Raw genomic sequence first — 10809 nt, 5'->3', positions numbered from 1 at the left:
AAACCATAACAATTCAGGCACCACTTCTTGGCAGAGGATAATAAATGGATCTTATTCCATTTTACTTAAAGATCACTATAATTTCACAATTAAAACTCACTTATACCTATTTTTTCTTAAAGAAGCTTTGAAATTTATCACTTTTCTCTTATTCGTGACTGATCAAAAAGCAACTTCAAAATTTTAGCCTACATATGGGGAAGACAATCTTTAAAGGGGAAGGCTAGTAACTGATCAGTGGGAACCAGTGGAAATGCTGGGAGATGATTGTTCCAATCCTTATGGGATTCATTCAAGAGTACATTGTATATCTATTGTTGTGTGAAAATTATTTGCTTCAGAATGGTCTCATATTCAAGTAATGTGCAGTTTAATGCCCCGTCACTGACCAGACCAGGGACGCTTACCTGGAAACATTAAACTGCACATTACTTGAATATGAGACCATTTTGAAGCAAATAATTTTCACACAACAATAGATATATCATGTGCTCTTGAATGAATCCCATAAGGATTGGAACAATCATCTCCCAGCATTTCCACTGATTCCCACTGATCAGTTACTAGCCTTCCCCTTTAAAGTTCAAGGATCGACTTTGAAGCATTCACGAGTAAAGTTCTCGTCGACATCAGGACATAACCCTGACAAAGGCAAGTGCGCAAAAATATTCACAACATCCAAAAAAAAAAGTTAACCTGTGAAACATTGAAAAGCAAGTGATCTTAATAAATTACATAGTCCAACAACACAAAAAAAAAACCAGAAAATTTCCCTTGACCTCTAATTTCTTTTCTAATACAAAAACAGATCATAGAAAGTAGAAAATGCAAAATCAATTAAACTCGTAAAAATCAATTTCATTTTCAGAATACCAAAGTACTGTGAGTTCTAATTGCCTGTCCAAAATGACTCATAAAGGCTTGTTCAGATATGATGAGTCAAACTCCGGCAACATTTTAGTGCATAAATCAATGCGATATGAGATGGTAAAAAACAAACAAATAAACAGATCAAAATGCAACAAAACAAAACAAAAACACTGAGGCAAGAGGAATATATTTTGCCACACAGTGGCAAGAAGTTATGGTGCAATCAAGCTCAAAAGTAAGTGAAGATACAATGTCATGAGTTTATCTTTATCTTATTTTTTTTTTTGAGTCATGTGCATTCATTAACATAATGAAAGTGGCGTGGTTCGGCGCACCATATCTGAACACTAAAAATGTCAGGGGGTTTGTCGCATCATATTTGAACAAACCTTATAGTCATGTAGACTTACCTTTTGAAATCGGATAAGGTACATTGTAGTCTATAGCCAAAGCCACAGCAATCTTGCACAATCCTTGCGCCCTGGTTCACAGGTGGAAGCAGATAGAGTACAAGAAGGATTTGCAGGTTACTTACATTCTATGCTGTTGTAAGAAATGCATGTTATATACAATATATTCTACGACTCATTAACAAAGCATCCAGGTATCAACAGAAATTATCAGTGAATTGCACTGCATAATCAGGGAGCATTAAGTACAACATATGATCCTTTATGTAGGATGAACCCATGGGTTGTTGTGTGACTTCTTTAAAAAAAAAAAACAAGAAAAAAAAACTCTTCTTTATTTCATCAGCATCTCCAAAATAACAAAATTACATTACATATTGATTTGTGACTGTGAACTTTTATATTACAATTGAGTTTGGTGAAATCCATTCATCTGCCTTTGAAAAATCGAAGTCACAAGATATTTCCTGCATTTTTTTTTCATAATGAAGGGCTCCTGACCCTTGATTATTGACCTCATGACCCTCATCGACTCCAGGGAAACGTTTGATAAAATGTATTGTCAGATGCAAAGATTTCAGCTACTTATAACAGTTGTCACCAATGACAAGTTTTGTGGAACGCCCCCTGGATTTACATAGCCTTACCAAGTTTCATTCACAGATGATTGTTTTCAACTTGCGGCATGATACACAAGAAACAATATTGGATGGATAGACATCTAGAACATAAAAAAGGGGCTTTCAAAACCTATAGTATTGTGCATACCCTGACTGCTACCAGGTCTGGTGGTACACTATTTGATGATTGCTCCAAGTCTCATGAATCCACATCAGTTTTCCGCATGTGTTCTCCCAGCAAACTCAACAGCTTGACTGTGGTTTCTGAAGGCTTTCCTCTTGCTAGCTTGACAAGACCTTCCACCAAAAACTGGCCACTGCTCAAAAAAGCTTGGCATCGTTGCCTGGGAGAAGGAGTGAGAAGTACTGTTCAACCTGCAAGTGTAAGGACCATGAACATACATAATTATCAAGTGGCTACAAGTCCGCAAACTGTCAAACTGGTGCGCAAGGTGTGATGCACTGGCTTAGGATTCAAAGTACTGAACATCCACATAACTGCACTAGTGTATTTACTGTATACAAGTGCATGAAACAGATTTATCTTGTGTGCATGAAAGATTTGATCAGAACTGCAGAAAATAAAGGGTTTTGTTCAGGTGGCTTCAGATTAATTCAGTCGGTGATTCTATTATATAAACCTACTTGAGATATGCTCATAATTTCATGTTCGTTTTAATTAGCCACCAAGGGGGGGGGGGGGGGGGGGGGGGCAATAATATCCTGCTTCCAGGTATTCATCATCTTTATGCAGTGTACATTTATGCAAATATTATTTGAGGAGAAATGGAAAAATCAAATGCCATTTTGCAATTGATCTACTCTCATTTTCAAGGTTTTTTAGATAGATAATAAAAGGTCTTTTTGCAATTCTGTCACTTTCAAGATTCTCAAGTGCACTATTGCCAATATCATTAAGTGTGGCAATAACATAAGTATGGGGAAGAGGCATATTCCAGAAGGGATTTTTTTTTTCAAGAGATTATTTCAACAAATACTACCATCAAAGTAGACGTATATTCCCTCACCTGAATCATGAAAAAAGCGATGATACATGTATTCCATTTTGACTCATTTGTGAAATTTAGGATCAGTTCTCAGACAGAGAACAACTGCCAGTTATTAATATGGGCTGTGATTCTGTTTCTCGCTACCCTTGAACTCGCACCTTACAATTAGATCTAGAGTCTAGAGTCTATAATAACATGGACTCGGTGGAAATACCGGTTTTACATGCATGTGACGTCATCAACTTTATAAGAGCATATTCTTATATAATGTAAATTTGTAAGCGGTTAGCAAACTCATAAATAGTAGTACTCATATTAGAAACTAGTTACCGGTAGTAGATTCTAACGTAAGATCCACGCGCAAACAGTCACTAGCGTCCTATATAGGCCCCTACGTTCCTTGGCTACATGTAGCTACTGAAAACATCACGTAACCTGTTGTGATAAACAAAAATCGGGTCGGGAGAACCCCCCACTCAGCCCCTTTAATCGGGTATTTACGCTCTTTTTAGAGCGATATTTGCTACTAGTACCTAGTACTAATTTAAACCTAACAGTTTGGACCTAGAACAGTTACAGTAGGCCCTACAAAAAAATATAGTAGTCCTAGGGGCCTACCAGTATACCTACGAACATGTACAAACCTACGAACATGTACGGTACACACAAACATTGTTCGAACTTCGTCTTCGTGCACGTCAGTAGCGGGTAATGATTTGCGCGCTAACAAAGATCCGCACCAGAGCCTCAGAGGTAAGAAAACTACATCAATAACAATACAAAATGCCACGGAACCTTTTATATTTAAAATTTGATGATATTTTTAAAATGCAATTATTGGACAAAGGAACCCTCAGCGAAATTCGGACTCAATGCACCGCTGTGACAGCGCGTTGGTGTTATGGCCTATTATGTATGGCAAACACTATAGGCTACATGTACTTAGTATGCTGCGCTACGTAGTATACTATAGTATTATGTGCGTGCAAAGACAAAGTTGTCTATAATATGCAATGAAATCCGTGAAAATCATGCACATCGTTTATGATAGAAAATAACTGGTACAGGAAATAATTACCTTAAAAGATACTTATCCCCGCTGACAGACTTAGCAAAGTCACCATCATAGATTCAATGTCATTTTTAGCCCCAGACGACATCGAAAACCTGACTATCGCGATGACAGACGTTGACGACTCCGCGCCACAGCAACAAATTTCAGGCATTGGCATGTGTAACCAATGAGATCATCGGACTGCGAACACGTGACTTTCTCTGGTGGACAACTAACACCGATACGGTGTTATTAGTGAAAAACCCCTTTTCATGACAAAACTATAACACCACTTGGGTGTCATTTTAACACCGAGAATCTAACACCCAATGAATGAGAGAATGTTGGTGTTAAATTAACACCGAAGGGTGTCAAATTGTGTCAATTTAACACCAAATTTAACACCCACAGTTTGACACCCGGTTGGTGTTACACTTTTAACACCGCATTTTTTGCAGTGTAGGCTTGTTAGGTCGCGTCTTTCGCGGAATTCCGCATCGCATCCCCTGTTTTTCTTATTGCAAACTTGTACATTACTACACGTGTCTTTACAGATCAGATAATATGTTCTGCTATCAGCAATTCCATACAATTGTATATATCACTTTCTCGTCGCTTTCAACGCTCTACACTTCTATGGCTAATAGTCTCTGTTGGTTTGATCTTGAATGTATCGATTGATCTAGGCTTTTTGTTTTTAGTTGTCTCGTCTCTTTACTTGTATTTCTGCTTCTTCCCTTTCCCCCTTTCCACTTCTTTTTTCATCCCGCACACTTGTAGTTAAGTATTCACCTTTTTTTTTCCTCCTGTGAAGTGCCCACGTTGTACAAGCATAGTCTTTTGAGTGGGTACCTCCACTTTTTTTTTCGCAGAATGTATAGATATGTCTGTATGAAAAATGCCTAATTTTGTAATGATTATTGACAAATGTTATTCTTTGCTATCTATGTATCATTCCTTCAAACGCTTGTCGAATCTATATTTTTTGTACATTCTGTTGAAAGAAGTGAAAATAAAACCTTTGAATTTGCTTGGCAAAATAAGAGCCTAGAGATAAGAGAATGAAAGGCATGACATTTATTTACCAATTTGCATATGAAACAAAATCCCCCAGCTCTAGTGCTTCAAAATAGTTCTGACATGCGAGTGAGGGATAGAAACAACTAATGTGAAATTTTGATGATTATGATCAATGTTAAGTATTGCTAAATATACAAAATGTGAACAATCCTTGTCTTAAAATATTGTTTAGAGACTAAACTGTCAACAGTTATGGTTTAGTGAGAAAGATCCGTAGTGATATCTCCTTATATTTTAGGCTTTATTACAAAACTTTTGTGATACAACTGACTACTTTTTAATATGCATCAAATGTGATAACTCGAACATTTCTTATATCGCTGCTCCCAATGGTAAACAATACCTTTAAAGAGGGAAGCGACATGGGGAGAGTGTATGAAGTTTAAGTGCTGAAAAGGTTCCTGTGGGAGAAAGAAAAGAGGAGAGAATAATAGAGTGAAAGTTGTACTCTTGCATGGGAGGGAGTTAAGGCGCTGACAAATGACCTGTAAAGAAACTGTGAAATAGTGGTCCTGAAAAGAATGATTGCATGGGTTGTAAGGAAGCATGCAAGAAATAAAGAAGGGTGAAAGATGAGATAAGTTGAGGAGAAACAGGTAATAGCATAATAGAAAGAGAGAGATCTAGTTATAAGAGTAACTGTATCGCACCCTCTCTGGATTCTGGCAGATGGACTCGTCAGAAGCAGTGATGGAGAATCCATGGGGAGCGCACCGGGCGCGCCATCCTATGCAGTACCTCAGCCCTTGAATTTTGTAAAGACGCCCTCCCCTCCCCCCCCCCCCCCCCTCCCCCTTTACTAAATTCCGGATCCGCCCCTGCGAAGTGCGGCGTATAATAACCTGGGAGAAGCATAATTATGTTACCTAGCAATGATTAGTCTTGTTAATTTGGGGGTCATGGGGTCAAAGGTCCAGATTCAAAGGTCAATTAAAAATGCTTCTGGTTGAGGTGGGGATTCATGTTTTGAACATTCCTAAGTGAGATAATGAGAAATCTCTTATGAAATATGAAAGAGAATGTAATTTTAGGGAGGATTCAACGTTTATTTGGTGAAAATTGGTTTTCAAATGGCTGAGATATCAAAAAAAAGTGATAATAACAAAAGGCGACAGGCCACACCTTTTATTAGGATCTTTTTGTTTCACCTTGCTTTTGGATATCTCAGCCATTTCAAAACCGATTTTCATCAAATAAACGTTTGATACCCCTTAGAATTACATGCTCTTTGACATCTCATAACAGTGGTTTCTGAATATCTCACGATATACGTTAAAAGCTAAATCCTCACCTCAACCAGAACTGTACACATCCTTTAAACTCCATTTTGATGCTTGAATTACACTTTTTTTTTCTCCATATATTTATACCTTGGAGATTACTCATTACATTCAACTACTTGTGAGGTCTCAGTAAATTCGTCTTCCACCAATTCGAATTTGCTACCAATATAATATTTTTGAAGACTCCAAAGCTCTACCAAGAAACTTATCTTTCTGATGGGATCTGCAGGGATAATGAGGGGTTTTTTCCGTAGTATTTTGAAATAAAAAATGTCAAATAGATAACAATACAGACTATTATTACAGAAGTGCCTTCCATAGTAGTGGGTACAGGACGCTGCTATTGGTCGAATCACAAAGAGCTGATTATGATAAGTATATAGGTGGTGAGTAGCATTTCCTAAAATATTGCATCTGCCTAAACTATTTGCAAAATTGTTGAATTACATTAATGGTATACCATGAGTCTTGTGTTTGTGTGTATGGATTGTGTATGTGTGTCTATGCTGTTCCTTTGGTGAGTACGTCGTCCTTGACTTGAGCGATTGAGCAAGAAATATTTGGCTGCATTCATTCAATGTTTGCTAACATTGCATGAGCTCTTGGTTTGATCAACACCCTCTCTTATTTAGCATTTTTCCTGGAATCCATTGTTTTGTACGATAATAACTATTATTTGCATATTCAGGCAACATAAATCAAACGCATCATACCTTGTAAATTGTGATAAAGTCAGAAATATGCAACTCCCTATTCCGGAAGACTTAAATTCTTAATTTCACATTGATCTTTTTGCCATGAATCTTTTTATGGCTGGATTCTAACAAGCCCGGTTCCCACGCGAAATTCGAAAAAAAATATATCACCTAATTTGCATAATATGCAAGCTAGCTTCAGCATAACGTTTTTAACACTTCCGATTAAGCGCGCCGGAATACTTTTAGTTTTGTAGTTTGTTTGTTTGTTTGTTTGTTTGTTTGTTTGTTTGTTTGTTTGTTTGTTTTTAAGGGGGGGGGCAAAATCTCGACGGGGGGACATTAAATGTGACAGTGTGAGATCCTCGGCGAGGGTGTTTTTGTAAAAAGATAGTATAAAATCGCGTTTATTGAGCATTCAAATTTCTAGGGAATTAACCATTATAATAGTAAAAAAATCACTGCGAAGGCGAAGAACTATGATCATTTCAACTTATGAAAACTATTGATTATACCATCTACGGGCAGAGGGAGCGAGCGCTTCGAAATGTGTAATAATATAGATTTTCTAGTCTGACCAGTTAAATTTTGTATTACGCTATTATTGACATAGCAGAAGTCACACACATTAATGCGGATGAGCCGCTGGGCGCATTGCGTGCATAGGCTATACATGTATAGGTCAGCATCAGCATGATTGGTGAGCCATTTTCACTTTCCCAGACAGGAAAAGTGCCTTTGTTGTTTATATTGGTATCTAAATAACTGTTTTCTACCTTTCAGGGGCACATGGGGGGGGGGGGGGGCAAAAATTCGTTTTGCTTCCCCCCGCCCCCTAAAAAAATATATAGCTGGGGGGAGGGGGGGGGGGAAGTGCCCCCTCTGCCCGCTTCCAGCTCCCTTGCTTTCGATGTATTTTCTAAGCAGACTTAGCCGGATTTACAATATTATCAACGTCTATTATTTGAAATGGAAGAATTCGCTCTCCATATACAAATTCATATCAATATAAATACAAGGTTAGGGTTGTCGCAAATGTGGCATTGAGGCATATGCCAATATTCTCAATATTTTCATAATTATGTTATCATTATAGGGAAAAGCTATAGAGTACGTTGTAGTTGATTCAGAGACAGAGAAGACTAGTATCCGTCACTGTGATAAATAATTTTTGAAGTATAATGAGTCAACTCATAATAAGGTATGTCCATTTAGATTCAAACTGATGTGCAAGTGGTTACACTCATCATGTCATTTTATGATATTTAGATCTGAGGAATCATAATTCACTTATGAATTTATGCTATTTTTTCAAGATCCTGTTCAAAGTTTTAAAAAATAATAATGTCATCAGTACCAGTATAGCAATGTTTCTAAATGTTAAAGGACAAGTCCACCTTCATATACATGTAGATTGAGTGAATGCAGCATTATTTGTATAGAACACATCAGTGAAAGTTTGGGGAAAATCGAACAATCCGTTCAAAAATTATGATTTTTTTTAAGTATCTGCACAATCACTGCTGGATGAGAAGACTACTAGAGTGTATGATGTCACATGCGTACAAAGATAAAAGGAAAATATAAAGAGAATTTCACAAAATGTTACTATTTGAAAAAAGTGCACATTTCCTCGACTCGTTACTGATGTATGTTATGGGTAATATTATTTATCTTGCCTTCTGAAAGAGGGAAGTCAATTTTTTTTATTATGCGAGAAAAGTGAAAATATCTTGAATTTTCCTTATACTTTCTTTATATAGTTGTACACATGTGACATCACAAGCTGTAGTAGTCTTCTCATCCAGCAGTGACTAAGCAGGAACTTCAAAAATTCATAACTTTTAAACAGATTGTCCAATTTTCCTCAAACTCTTGCTGATGTGTTCTATTGATATTGCTACATTCACTCAATCCACATGTCTATGAAGGTGAACTTGTCCTTTAAGGACTAAGCAGATATCATTTTTTTTTTTAATCAAATAAAAATCTATACTTTTAGTTTTTCGATGTGGTTGAGCCAACAGTTTGATGAAAACAGTTGAACTTTCGGGGTCATCCCACGAGCTCGAGACCCACGAGTCAACGGCCCACAAGCTTGACATTAAAAAAAAAAAAAGCTGTCGAGTTATACCCATTAAGTATACTCAAGTCATACAGCTATAAGGTCCGCATCGGACAAGGAATAAATAAAATAGGCTCACCACGAAGTTGAGACTGTAGGCAATAAGGTCCTCTAGCTAGACACTAGTGGTATGATAAGGCTCATGAGCTCCACACTATAGGTAAAAAAAAAAAAACCCACATGCGCTAAGAAGCCAATAGGCAAATAAGGCCTACAAACTCGACATAATGACAGAACAGCAGAATGAGAAGCGCCATCTATAAACCTACGACAAGTAGGCCCTACTTTTGGGGCCGTATGTCTTTGTACAGAATGTTGCAATAATAAGACACGAAGAAAAAATGGAGTGCTGAGTATTATGCATGGGATGGTCAGTGTCGTCACGATAATATTTCTTATTTCTTATTTTCTATGTTCTATTTTCCAAGTCATGACATTGTGCTTTTGACTGAACCCCTCCCCAAAAATCGCGGTCGGTTAATTTATGCAGGGCTTGAAGTTTGGGTCTTCCATAATGGCATCGTGTAATTTAGGCTTACCACGTTACTTGCCAGAAGATATGGCCGGACGTCAGATTTTCCCCCTTTTCGCCATCCCGTCACTAGTTAACCCGTAAACCAACGGTGATATAAACTATGCTACCTGTTTGTAAAGAAGTTAGGAACGATGTCATTTGAGAAACATTTTGTAAATATCTCATAAAACATAATGACATTAAATTCGGTCATTTGACGAAAATAAAATGTTGCAGCTGCGATGCACCGTCTAATTCTGATATTGCTGATAATTGTATTCAAATATTATTTGCCTATGTTTATGGCACTCAAAAAAAAAAATAAAGTTACACAGGAAAAATCAGATGCATCAGTTTTTCTTCAAACATTTCAAATACAGTTATCTACTATGAATTCATATCAAATTCACATCTATTTTTATATCTATGTACAACAAAATTGATAATGAAACAAGAAACAGACGTAAAACTTTTAATAGTGATCCTGGAGTTTCTATTGAGTTTTGAAGGATTTTTAAAATCTTTTTTTTCAAACATGGTCAATGGTCAATGCAGCTGGAACACTGGAAGCTGAAGATATAAACAAAATGCTTTCATATCATGCATATATAGAAAATTTGGCGATTTTCAGCATGTTAGGTGGAAATGAGCTTCTTGGCGGTCGGGGTGTACGCTCAGTGCTCTTAGAACCATAACCAACCAACACACACCCCCCCCCCCCCCCGCCCCGTCTACGGCGTTAGTTTGTCTGTTTGCAAAATAAATAAAAAGATGAAAACAGAGCTGAATGAAACTTGTTTATAGGAAAATTTGATAATGACACAAGGAACAGATGATTGAGTTTTGGTAGTGATCTTGGAATTTTATGGATTTTTGAAGGATTGATTTTCTGGGAATTTTATGGATTTTCGAAGAATTTGTCTTTTATTTTTGTTTTTGCAGATAGGGTCAATAAACTTCCGGGAGGCTCCAATTGAGAAATTGGGCAATTTTCAACAATTGAAAAGGAAAAACAATTAAAAAAAATCAAAAATCCGTGGATAACAAAGGGAATTTTTCGCTCCATTAAGAGAAGAAATGTTTTGTAAAAATATAGTTTACGGTATCCTAATAATGATAATGTTAATAGGTATAAATTATACAGAAAT

The sequence above is a fragment of the Diadema antillarum genome, unplaced genomic scaffold (assembly GCF_040938485.1).
Source record: "Diadema antillarum isolate AM-2024a unplaced genomic scaffold, OU_Dant_1.0 seq00000793_RagTag, whole genome shotgun sequence".
Lineage (NCBI taxonomy): Eukaryota > Metazoa > Echinodermata > Echinoidea > Diadematoida > Diadematidae > Diadema > Diadema antillarum.
The sequence above is the reverse complement of the archived record's forward strand: the minus strand, read 5'-3'. Positions refer to the sequence as shown.